The sequence below is a fragment of the Ranitomeya variabilis genome, chromosome 3 (genome assembly GCF_051348905.1).
Source record: "Ranitomeya variabilis isolate aRanVar5 chromosome 3, aRanVar5.hap1, whole genome shotgun sequence".
In the NCBI taxonomy this organism is placed as follows: Eukaryota; Metazoa; Chordata; class Amphibia; order Anura; family Dendrobatidae; genus Ranitomeya; species Ranitomeya variabilis.
In genome coordinates, this window is record NC_135234.1 from 71,229,750 (window position 1) to 71,243,288 (window position 13,539).

Below are 13,539 nucleotides of genomic sequence, written 5' to 3' on the forward strand. Positions count from 1 at the left end.
CGCCGTTTGAAATGCAGACTTAGATGGATTGGTCTGCAGGTGTCATGTTGCATTTGCAGAGCCCCTGATGTACCTAAACAGTAGAAACCCCCCACAAGTGACCCCATATTGGAAACTAGACCCCCCACGGAACTTATCTAGATGTGTTGTGAGAACTTTGAACCAACAAGTGTTTCACTACAGTTTATCACGCAGAGCCATGAAAATAAAAAAATTTTTTTTTCCACGAAAATTATATTTTAGCCCCCACATTTTTATTTTCCCAAGGGTAACAGGAGAAATTGGACAACAAAAGTTGTTGTCCAATTTGTCCTGAGTACGCTGATACTTCATATATGGGGATAAACCACTGTTTGGGCGCACGGCAGAGCTCGGAAGGGAAGGAGCGCCGTTTGAAATGCAGACTTAGATGGATTGGTCTGCAGGTGTCATGTTGCATTTGCAGAGCCCCTGATGTACCTAAACAGTAGAAACCCCCCACAAGTGACCCCATATTGGAAACTAGACCCCCCACGGAACTTATCTAGATGTGTTGTGAGAACTTTGAACCCCCAAGTGCTTCACTACAGTTTATAACGCAGAGCCGCGAAAATAAAAAATATATTTTTTTCCACGAAAATTATATTTTAGCCCCCATGTTTTTATTTTTCCAAGGATAAGGCTGGTTTCACACTTGCGTTTTTTTTAAAAACGCATGTGTGAAAAAACGCATGTAATCGCGGTAAAACGCATGCGTTTTTTTAGACGCATGCGTTTTTATAGAAAAACACAAGAAAACAAGAAAAAACCAAAAAACCCTAACCCTACCCCTAACCCTACCCCTACCCCTAACCTGAAATACGTGGCACTGAAATACGTTTATATACGTATATACGTATATACGTATATAAGTGCCACGATATTTCAGTGGCCACGTATATAAGTGCCACGTATATAAGTGCCACGTATATAAGTGCCACGTATATAAGTGCCACGTATATAAGTGCCACGTATATAAGTGCCACGTATTTCATGTACATGCCACGATATTTAAGTGCCACGTATATAAGTGCCACGTATTTAAGTGCCACGTATTTAAGTGCCACGTATTTAAGTGCCACGTATTTAAGTGCCACGTATTTAAGTGCCACGTATTTCACGTAAATGCCACGATATTTCAGTGCCACGTATTTCACTGAAATACCGTGGCACTTAAATACGTGGCACTGAAATATCGTGGCACTGAAATATCGTGGCACTGAAATACGTGGCACTGAAATACGTGGCACTGAAATACGTGGCACTGAAATACGTGGCACTGAAATACGTGGCACTATGACTGTCAGAAAATGTTCATTAAACGGTTAGGGATGAGTTTAGGGGTAGGGTTAGGGTTTGGATCCCTTTATCACCTTGATGGTGGTGGGTGACTTTTCAGTGTGTTCTGTTTTTTTTCTATAAAAACGCATGCGTTTTTAACGCAAACAAACGCGTTGAGATCGGACGCCATGTCGCGTTTGGAGAGCCCCTGATGTGCCTAAACAGTGAAAACTCCCCAATTCTAACTGAAACCCTAACCCCAACCCTAACCCTAGTCCTAACCCTAGCGCTACTTTCACACTAGCGTTTTTTTGCATACGTCGCAATGCGTCGTTTTGGCAAAAAAACGCATCCTGCAAAGTCATCTGCAGGATGCGTTTTTTCCCCATAGACTAACATTAGCGACGTATTGACACACGTCGCAAGCGTCGTGCGACGGTTGCGTCGTGTTGTGGCGGACAGCCGGCAGCAACAAACGTTACATGTAACTTTTTTTGTGCCGACGGTCCACCATTTCCGACCGCGCATGCGCGGCTGGAACTCCGCCCCCACCTCCCCGCACCTCACAATGGGGCAGCGGATGCGTGGAAAAACAGCATCCGCTGCCCCCGTTGTGCGGCGCTTGCACAGTATGCGTCGGTATGTCGGGCCGACGCAGCGCGACGGCCCCGTACCGACGCTAGTGTGAAAGTAGCCTAACGGGAAAATGGAAATAAATATATTTTTTTAAATTTTATTATTTTTCCTAACTAAGGGGGTGATGAAGGGGGATTTGATTTACTTATATAGCGTTTTTTGGGCGGATTTTTATGGTTGGCAGCCGTCACACACTAAAAGACGCTTTTTATTGCAAAAAATAGTTTTTGCATCACCACATTTTGAGAGCTATAATTTTTCCATATTTTGGTCCACAGAGTCATGTGAGATCTTGTTTTTTGCGGGACGAGTTGACGTTTTTGCTGGTACCATTTTCGGGTACATGACATTTTTTGATCGCTTTTTATTCCGATTTTTGGGAGGCGGAATGAACAAAAACCAGCAATTCCTGAAATTCTTTTAGGGGGTGCGTTTATACCGTTCCGCGCTTGGTAAAAAGGATAAAGCAGTTTTATTCTTCGGGTCAGTACGATTACAGCGATACCTCATTTATATAATTTTTTTATGTTTTGGCGCTTTTACACAATAAAAACTATTTTATATAAAAAAATAATTGTTTTTGCATCGCTTTATTCTGAGAGCTATAACTTTTTTATTTTTCTGCTGATGATGCTGTACGGCGGCTTTTTTTTTGCGGGACAAGATGACGTTTTCAGCGGTACCATGGTTATTTATATCCGTCTTTTTGATCGCGTGTTATTCCACTTTTTGTTTGGCGGTATGAGAATAAAGCGTTGTTTTTTGCCTCGTTTTTTTTTTTTTTTTTTTACGGTGTTCACTGAAGGGGTTAACTAGTGATATAGTTTTATAGGTGGGGTTGTTACGGACGCGGCGATACTAAATATGTGTACTTTTATTGTGTGGTGTTTTTTTTATTTAGATAAAGAAATGTATTTATGGGAATATATTTTTTTTTTTTTCTTTATTTAGGAATTTTTTTTTTTTTTTTTTTTTACACATTTGGAAAAATTTTTTTTTTACTTTTTTACTTTGTCCCAGGAGGGGACATCACAGATCGGTGATCAGACCGTGTGCATAGCACTCGGTCTGATCACCGATGTGACAGGCACGTAACAGAGGCTTGCCGGCGCCTGCTATGAGGATTCTCAGCAGACGCCGGCAAGCAGGGTCATCTTATGACCCGGAAGGAGTCCCGCGGCCATCTTGGATCCGGGGACTCCTTCCAGGTCACCGGAGCAGCGCGATCTCATCGCGTTGCTCCGGTGGGAGAGCGCAGGGAGCCCCCGTCCCTGCGCGATCCCCCTCTATGCCGCTGTCACTATTGACAGCGGCATCAGAGGGGTTAAATGCCCGCGATCGGCGACAGCGCCGATCGTGGGCATTGCTGCGGGGTGTCAGCTGTCATATACAGCTGACACCCGCACCCGATCACCGCGGCGCTCAGCGTGAGACCGCGGTGATCGGGGCGCCGTACTAGTACTGCGGCTGGCACTAATGCAGTGCCGGCAGCGCCGTACTAGTACGGCGCATGTCACGAAGGGGTTAAGCGAGGAGATGAATGGAAAACCGCGTTTAATACGCCCGAAGGTCATTTTGAGTACTTGGTGATGCCTTTTGGGCTCTCTAATGCTCCTTCAGTGTTTCAGTCCTTTATGCATGATATTTTCCGGAAGTATCTGGATAAATTTATGATCGTTTATCTGGATGATATTCTGTTTTTTTCTGATGACTGGGACTCGCATGTAGAGCAGGTCAGGATGGTGTTTCAGGTTTTGCGTGAGAATGTTTTATTTGTTAAGGGCTCAAAGTGTCTCTTTGGAGTACAGAAGGTTCCCTTTTTGGGGTTTATTTTTTCCCCTTCTGCGGTGGAGATGGACCCAGTCAAGGTCCGTGCTATTCATGATTGGACTCAACCCACGTCAGTTAAGAGTCTTCAGAAGTTCTTGGGTTTTGCTAACTTCTACCGTCGTTTTATTGCTAATTTTTCTAGCATTGCTAAACCTTTGACGGATATGACCAAGAAAGGTTCTAATGTTGCTAACTGGGCTCCTGCAGCCGTGGAGGCTTTCCAGGAGTTGAAGCGTCGGTTTACTTCGGCGCCTGTTTTGTGCCAGCCTGATGTCTCACTTCCCTTTCAGGTTGAAGTGGATGCTTCTGAGATTGGGGCAGGGGCCGTTTTGTCGCAGAGAGGCCCTGGTTGCTCTGTGATGAGACCTTGTGCATTTTTCTCTAGGAAGTTTTCGCCTGCTGAGCGGAATTATGATGTTGGCAATCGGGAGTTGTTGGCCATGAAGTGGGCATTTGAGGAGTGGCGTCATTGGCTCGAGGGTGCTAAGCATCGTGTGGTGGTCTTGACTGATCACAAAAATTTGATGTATCTCGAGTCTGCTAAACGCCTGAATCCTAGACAGGCCCGCTGGTCATTGTTTTTCTCCCGCTTTGACTTTGTGGTCTCATATTTACCAGGTTCAAAGAATGTGAAGGCTGATGCTCTTTCAAGGAGCTTTGTGCCTGACTCTCCGGGAGTCGCAGAACCAGTTGGTATTCTTAAAGAGGGAGTTATCTTGTCAGCCATTTCTCCGGATTTGCGACGTGTGTTGCGGAGATTTCAGGCTGGTAGACCTGACTCTTGTCCACCTGACAGACTGTTTGTTCCTGATAAGTGGACCAGCAGAGTCATTTCCGAGGTTCATTCCTCGGTGTTGGCAGGGCATCCGGGAATTTTTGGCACCAGAGATCTGGTGGCTAGGTCCTTTTGGTGGCCTTCCTTGTCACGGGATGTGCGGTCGTTTGTGCAGTCCTGTGGGACTTGTGCTCGAGCTAAGCCTTGCTGTTCGCGTGCCAGCGGGTTGCTCTTGCCCTTGCCTGTCCCGAAGAGGCCTTGGACGCACATTTCCATGGATTTCATTTCAGATCTCCCGGTGTCTCAGGGCATGTCTGTCATCTGGGTGGTATGTGATCGCTTTTCTAAGATGGTCCATTTGGTACCTTTGCCTAAGCTGCCTTCCTCTTCCGATCTGGTTCCTGTGTTCTTTCAGAATGTGGTTCGTTTACACGGCATTCCTGAGAATATTGTGTCTGACAGAGGATCCCAGTTTGTTTCCAGGTTCTGGCGATCCTTTTGTGCTAGGATGGGCATTGAGTTGTCGTTTTCGTCTGCCTTTCATCCTCAGACTAATGGACAAACGGAGCGAACTAATCAGACTCTGGAGGCTTATTTGAGGTGTTTTGTTTCTGCGGATCAGGATGATTGGGTGACCTTCTTGCCGTTGGCTGAGTTTGCCCTTAATAATCGGGCTAGTTCCGCTACATTGGTTTCGCCATTTTTCTGCAACTCTGGTTTCCATCCTCGTTTTTCCTCGGGACATGTGGAGCCTTCTGACTGTCCTGGGGTAGATTCTGTGGTGGATAGGTTGCAGCAGATCTGGAATCATGTGGTGGACAACTTAAAGTTGTCACAAGAGAAGGCTCAGCGTTTTGCCAACCGCCGCCGCGGTGTGGGTCCCCGACTTCGTGTTGGGGATTTGGTATGGCTGTCTTCTCGATTTGTTCCTATGAAGGTCTCCTCTCCTAAATTTAAGCCTCGCTTCATCGGTCCTTACAAGATATTGGAGATCCTTAATCCTGTGTCCTTTCGCTTGGATCTTCCTGTGTCGTTTGCCATTCACAACGTGTTCCATAGGTCTTTGTTGCGGCGGTACGTTGTACCTGTGGTTCCTTCTGTTGAGCCTCCTGCTCTGGTGTTGGTTGAGGGCGAGTTGGAGTATGTGGTGGAGAAGATCTTGGATTCTCGTCTCTCCAGGCGGAGGCTTCAGTATCTGGTCAAGTGGAAGGGCTATGGTCAGGAGGATAATTCCTGGGTGGTTGCCTCTGATGTGCATGCGGCCGATTTAGTTCGTGCCTTTCACGCTGCTCATCCTGATCGCCCTGGTGGTCTTGGTGAGGGTTCGGTGACCCCTCCTTAAGGGGGGGGTACTGTTGTGAATTAGACTTTTTGGCTCCCTCTTGTGGTCACTAGTGGTATGACTCTGGGATTGTCTTTTTTCTGTTTGGCACTCACCTGGGTCGTTAGTCCAGGGGTGTTGCTATATTAACTTCCTGGATCCTTAGTCCAGTGCCTGGCATCGTTGTAATCAGATCCTTCTGTTGCTCCTGTCTGCTGGTCCTGGCTCTTGCAAAATTAAGCTAAGTCTTGCTTCTTTGTTTTTTGAGTTACTTGCTTTGCTACTATTTTTGTCCAGCTTGTACTAAATGTGATTTCTGACCTTGCTGGAAGCTCTGGGGGGCTGGTGTTCTCCCCCCGGCCGTTAGACGGTTCGGGGGTTCTTGAATATCCAGCGTGGATATTTTAATAGGGTTTTTGCTGACCATATAAGTCATCTTACTATATTCTGCTATTAGCTAGTGGGCCTCTCTTTGCTAAATACCTAGCTCATTCTTATGTTTGTCTTTTCCTCTTACCTCACTGTTATTATTTGTTGGGGGCTTGTATCCAACTTTTGGGGGTCTTTTCTCTGGAGGCAAGAAAGGTCTTTCTTTTCCCTTCTAGGGTTAGTTAGTTCTCCGGCTGGCGCGAGACGTCTAGAACCAACGTAGGCACGTTCCCCGGCTACTTCTATTTGTGGTGCTAGGATTAGATATATGGTCAGCCCAGTTACCACTGCCCTATGAGCTGGTTTTTTGTGTTTGCAGACTTGGTATTTATTCCTGAGACCCTCTGCCATTGGGGTCATAACACTGGGCATGCTCATGATGAGGCAGTGGATGGTCTCCTGAGGGATCTCCTCCCAGACCTGGACTAAAGTATCCACCAACTCCTGGACAGTCTGTGGTGCAACGTGACGTTGGTGGATGGTGCGAGACATGATGTCCCAGATGAGTTTGGAGCACCCCGTCAGGACAAGGGGGTACTCGGTACCGGGTCCTGCAGTTCACAGGGGGATGTCACGGTGGCTGACCCGGTCTGTGGCCCTGGGACTTCCATGTAAAAGGGAAAGGTCTTTAAAGGGATAGAGTTTATGTTCGTGACCCCACCTGTGGTATTCAGTCAGGGTGACCGACGCTGCTTTAAGGGTATGTGCACACGTTGCGGATTTTCTGCGGATCCGCAGCGTTTTTTGAGGAGCAGAAACACTGCAGATCCGCAATTGATTTACAGTACAATGTAAATCAATGAGAAAAAAAATGCTGGGCACACTTTGCGGAAAATCCGCTGCGGAAACGCTGCGGTTTAAAAGAAGTAGCATGTCACTTCTTTTTTGTGAATCTGCAGCGTTTTTGTACCCATTCCATTATAGAAAACCGCAGGGGTAAAAACCGCAGCAAATCCGCAAGAAAACCGCAGCAAAAACACACAAAAAACGCTGCGGAACCGCACAAAAAACGCGACAAATCCGCAGGTGCGTTTTCTGCCAGAAGAGGCAGAATCCGCACCAGAAATTCCTAAGCCTAACACGCAACGTGTGCACATAGCCTAAGGGGTCCGCTGGGGTGATGTTATGGCAGCTAGATGGTATACCTTCCCACAGGTGAAGGACGTCCCCAGGGCTTCCCGGTGTGTTGATGGTGGTATGGTGAGAGGTGCAGAGAAGAACAAGGACACAAGGTTGCAGTCTCTTTACCTTTACTGAAGACTTCAGCATCCACAGTCCAGAGCACCAGATCACAGGGCAGGCAGAGTCCGGTCGGTTTGGAGGCAAGTCCAGAATCCCCTTAACCAGTTGGAAATCAGTAGCCTTCCCTTGTGCTGCGGTGGTGTAGTCCCTTACTGCCTATGGCTTCACATAAGGGTCTCACAGATGTGGTGTTTCGCTCTCTCTGTCCCCCGTATAGGATAGGACAAAACCTGTATGACTGGTGACTTGAGCCTGTTTATAGGGTCTCTTAGATAACCCGGCTCTGTAGGTGTCACAGTGCCTCCTGGGTGTAGGTGCGGACAGGTAACCTGCAATTAGCTGTCCTGCCGGTCTCTGAAGTAAGGCGTAGAGGTCCTTACTCCCTCAGTGTTCCGGCTACTGGGATTCTGCACCTCAGAAGGAGGCAGCCTGAGCGGGGCTGGTCCCCTTCTGGTATCCTCCCCTTTGCTTCGACTTCCTTCTCGCTTCCTGCAATACAATTCTGCCTTTCAATGTCTCTTTCTGGGAGCTGCAGCTCTGAGGGCATGCACAGCTTCGTTAACCTTCTGTCCTCCTCAGACTCTGGTCTGGAACCAACTGAGCTGAGCTCAGCCAGCAACTAACTCTCTTTCCCTACAGACTACCAGTTATATATATGGGGAGTGACCTAATATATAGGAGCAGAATCTCCCCCTGGTGGTCTGGAGTGTGAAATGTGTTACATGTTTGTGGTACCTGGATGCAGTTATCCTTCCTTGCCTCCAAACATAGCATCACTCTCCTTTTGGGGGAAAGGACACTACTGCGATGACCAGGACTCTGGGGCACCGCATGTTCAATCGGATTCAGGTCTGGGGAACGGGCAGGCCAGTCCATAGATTCAATGCCTTCATCTTGCAGGAACTGCTGACACACTCCAGCCACATGAGGTCAGGCATTGTCCTGCATTAGGAGGAACCCAGGGCCAACCGCTCCAGCATATGGTCTCACAATGGGTCTGAGGATCTCATCTCGGTACCTAATGGCAGTCAGGCTACCTCTGGTGAGCACATGGAGGGCTGTGCGGCCCTCCAAAGAAATGCTTTCCCACACCATTACTGACCCACTGCCAAACCGGTCATGCTGAAGGATGTTGCAGGCAGCAGATCGCTCTCCATGGCGTCTCCAGACTCTGTCACAGGGCGCAAGTGGCGAATTTGCCAATCCTGGTGTTCTGTGGCAAATGCCAAGCGTCCTGCATGATGTTGGGCTGTGAGCACAACCCCCATCTGTGGACGCCGGACACTCAGAGTCACCTGCCATACGGGTTTATGTCCCACCTTTATAGAGGACAGCGAGAACTGTGAGGACCTTATCAGAAGCCATAGGCAGTAAGGGAGTACAACACCACCGCGCTATGAGGAAGGCTACAGCATTCCAGAAAGCTGTAGATAAGCCCCTGATGCCGGTGGGCTTAGCTCACCTTTGATTTTGGGGGTGACAGGTTCCCTTTAGCCTCCTTGGATAGTGGGACAGCTCCCCCAAATAAAGGTATGGTTAAGTGACTTTGGTGTGGAAGAGCTTGAGTCTTCAACTCCTTCTAACACCGCAGAAATTAACTAGATCGGAAATTGTGAGCCAGACCCTCTCATTCAATATCAGTGGCTAGACTTAAAAATGGTCTTAAGGATGAATAGGGCAAAACATTCTCCAAAGTCTTAATAAAGGAGCTGTGTGGGACTTACATATTGATGACCACTCATCAATATCAGATCAGTGGATGTCCAGTACACAGCAGAAGCCACTAAGCAGTATATGTAGCTGTAGTGTTCCTCCCTGTACATTGACTTCTGCTGATGTACAAAACAACTGGTGAGTAAGGTGCTAGGTGTCAGACCCCACCTAGCTGATATTGATGGGGTATGTCTTGGATATCCAAGTCTTATCTTACGAAATTATTTCTAAAAGTTGTAGAAAGATACAGGAGCGGACACAGACAGAAGAGGGTCCTGAGCAAGTCATCATAATTCACCCTTTGATGTATTTGTGACAGAATCTACTTTCAGCCTTGGAAGTGAACGTAGGCCCCCTTTTCTCTTGGACCCCCATGTTGCACCAATAGCATGTCTGCTCCTGGTAAGATATTAAAGGGAACCTGTCACCACGTTTTTGGAAGATGGGATAAAAATAGCGTTAAATAGGGGCAGAGGTGGGCGTTACATTAGAGTGTTTGTTATGCGTTTATTACCCACCTAAGTTGCCGAAATACCTTTGCAAAGTCTCCGTTTTCGCCTGTCAATCAGGCTGGTCTGGTCAGATGGGCGTTGTCTTCCCCCAGATTTTGCGTAGTTTTCCGTTGGTGGCGTAGTGGTGTGCGCATGCCCAAGGTCCCGAATCCTCTGCCAGGGGATTTCAAAGAGCGCGGTGTCCGTTATTGCATTGGTGATCGGTGGGCGCGGCCATCTTCCTTTGGCCGCGCGTGCGCAGAAGCGGCGCTCTGCTTGCCGCGGCGCTCTGCTGGCCGCGGCTTCAGGAAAATGGCCGCCGCGATATCCATCTGCGCACGCGCGGCATCCCGCGGCCATTTTCTTGAAGCCGCGGCCAGCAGAGCGCCGCTTCTGCGCACGCGCGGCCAAAGGAAGATGGCCGCGCCCACCGATCACCAATGCAATAACGGACACCGCGCTCTTTGAAATCCCCTGGCAGAGGATTCGGGACCTTGGGCATGCGCACACCACTACGCCACCAACGGAAAACTACGCAAAATCTGGGGGAAGACAACGCCCATCTGACCAGACTAGCCTGATTGACAGGCGAAAACGGAGACTTTGCAAAGGTATTTCGGCAACTTAGGTGGGTAATAAACGCATAACAAACACACTAATGTAACGCCCACCTCTGCCCCTATTTAACGCTATTTTTATCCCATCTTCCAAAAACATGGTGACAGGTTCCCTTTAAAATAAAGAGAAATTATTGCATGTTGTACCATTTTACAATTTAACCACTAGAGGGGAGTATTGTACAGATCATCCTTTCTATAATATGACTATATCTATTTTGCTGCTTTTTTACACATGGACGCACAGGTAAATGATGTGCGTCATATAGAAAGCACCTTGGCTTCATGGGGACCTTCACATCATGACTGCCTCGTCAGGTCCTGCTCCAACAATTTACTGAGCAATGATCTGAACGGTGCTACATTTGGAAAAGAAAGAGATCACCTAATCATTTATTTAGTGCACTAGTGAAAAGTGTAGGAGAACCATTCGTTTTTCACACTTTTGCAATAAGTGTGTTACATTTATTAACATCTGATGTGTTGTTTTATTATTCATGCTAATTATATGAACATTATAGGAAATAATGGTCCAGGGATGGCTCTCAGGTCGGGGGGCACATTGGCGACTGTGTCCAACAGAGGGGTAGGAGCAGTAAGACAACATGGCAGAGGGTGATCCCGATGTAGGGCAAGGAGATGTAGTGGTGTGATAAAAGGCAGACACTGTCATGTACATCTATTGCAGGAAGGCCGGGGGCTGTGACAAGAAGTGACACAGGTGGGAGAGGGAAGTTGCTTCAGCGATCTTAACCCCTTTCCCCCACAGCTAGTTTTCGATTTTGCAAACAATATTTTTTTTATCACCACTTCTTCCAAGAGTCATAACTTTTACATTTATTCATTGACATAGCTGTAGGACAGCTTGGTTTGTGGGAATGACACCATAAAACCCACAAAACACCGGATATTAACTGGCAAACAGAGACCTGTGAAACCCATAAAGGCAACAGGTTTCTGCTAATAACCAAGAAAAATGATGTTTCACAATTGGTGCAGAATCCAACCAGAGGAGCAGCACTTTTAGACCTAGTACTATCTAATAGACCTGACAGAATAACAAATCTGCAGGTGGTCGGGCGTCTAGGAAATAGCGACCACAATATTGTACAGTTTCACCTGTCTTTCACTAGGGGGACTTGTCAGGGAGTCACAAAAACACTGAACTTTAGGAAGGCAAAGTTTGACCAGCTTAGAGATGCCCTTAATCTGGTAGACTGGGACAATATCCTCAGAAATAAGAATACAGATAATAAATGGAAAATGTTTAAGAACATCCTAAATAGGCACTGTAAGCGGTTTATACCTTGTGGGAATAAAAGGACTAGAAATAGGAAAAACCCAATGTGGCTAAACAAAGAAGTAAGACAGGCAATTAACAGTAAAAAGAAAAAAGCATTTAAACTACTAAAGCAGGATGGTACCATTGAAGCTCTAAAAAACTATAGGGAGAAAAATACTTTATCTAAAAAACTAACTAAAGCTGCCAAAAGGAAACAGAGAAGCACATTGCTAAGGAGAGTAAAACTAATCCCAAACTGTTCTTCAACTACATCAATAGTAAAAGAATTAAAACTGAAAATGTAGGCCCCTTAAAAAATAGTGAGGAAAGAATGGTTGTAGGTGACGAGGAAAAGGCTAACATATTAAACACCTTCTTCTCCACGGTATTCATGGTGGAAAATGAAATGCTAGGTGAAATCCCAAGAAACAATGAAAACCCTATATTAAGGGTCACCAATCTAACCCAAGAAGAGGTGCGAAACCGGCTAAATAAGATTAAAATAGATAAATCTCCGGGTCCGGATGGCATACACCCACGAGTACTAAGAGAACTAAGTAATGTAATAGATAAACCATTATTTCTTATTTTTAGGGACTCTATAGCGACGGGGTCTGTTCCGCAGGACTGGCGCATAGCAAATGTGGTGCCAATATTCAAAAAGGGCTCTAAAAGTGAACCTGGAAATTATAGGCCAGTAAGTCTAACCTCTACTGTTGGTAAAATATTTGAAGGGTTTCTGAAGGATGTTATTCTGGATTATCTCAAGGAGAATAACTGTTTAACTCCATATCAGCATGGGTTTATGAGAAATCGCTCCTGTCAAACCAATCTAATCAGTTTTTATGAAGAGGTAAGCTATAGGCTGGACCACGGTGAGTCATTGGACGTGGTATATCTCGATTTTTCCAAAGCGTTTGATACCGTGCCGCACAAGAGGTTGGTACACAAAATGAGAATGCTTGGTCTGGGGAAAATGTGTGTAAATGGGTTAGTAACTGGCTTAGTGATAGAAAGCAGAGGGTGGTTATAAATGGTACTAGATGGTTGCCCGATTCTAACGCATTGGGTATTCTAGAATATGTATGTACGTCGCGCTTACCACAGCCACATAGTATATAGCACAGCCACGTAGTATATAGCACAGCCACGTAGTATATAGCACAGCCCACGTAACATAGACAGCCATGTAGTATATAGCACAGCCATGTAGTATATAGCAGCCACATAATATATAGCAGCCACGTAGTATATAACACAGCCCATGTAATATATAGCACAGCCCACGCAGTATATAACACAGGCCACATAGTATATAACACAGCCCACACAGTATATAACACTGCCCACATAGTATATAGCAGCCAGTCAGTATATAACACAGCCCACGTAGTATATAGCAGCCAGGCAGTATATAACACAGCCCACGTAGTATATAACACAGGCCACACAGTATATAACACAGCCCACGCAGTATATAATACAGCCCCCTCAGTATATAACACAGCCCACGTAGTATATAGCAGTGTGGGCACCATATCCCCTGTTAAAAAAAAAAGTTAAATAAAAGATAGTTATTTACTCCCCCTCTGGCGTCCACCGAAGTTGTCACGATGCGCGCAATGCTGCCGCCAGCTTCCGTTCCCAGTGATGCATTGCAAAATTACCCAGATGACTTAGCGGTCGCGAGACCGCTAAGTCATCGAGGTAATTTCACAATGCATCACTGGGAACGGAAGCTGGCGGCAGCATCGCGCGCATCGGTAGACAGCGGAAGGTGAGAATAGCACAATTTTTTTATTATTATTTTTAACATTATATCTTTTTACTATTGATGCTGCATAGGCAGCACCAATAGTAAAAAGTTGGTCCGGGATGGGGCGACACACTGGCACTGACTGGAG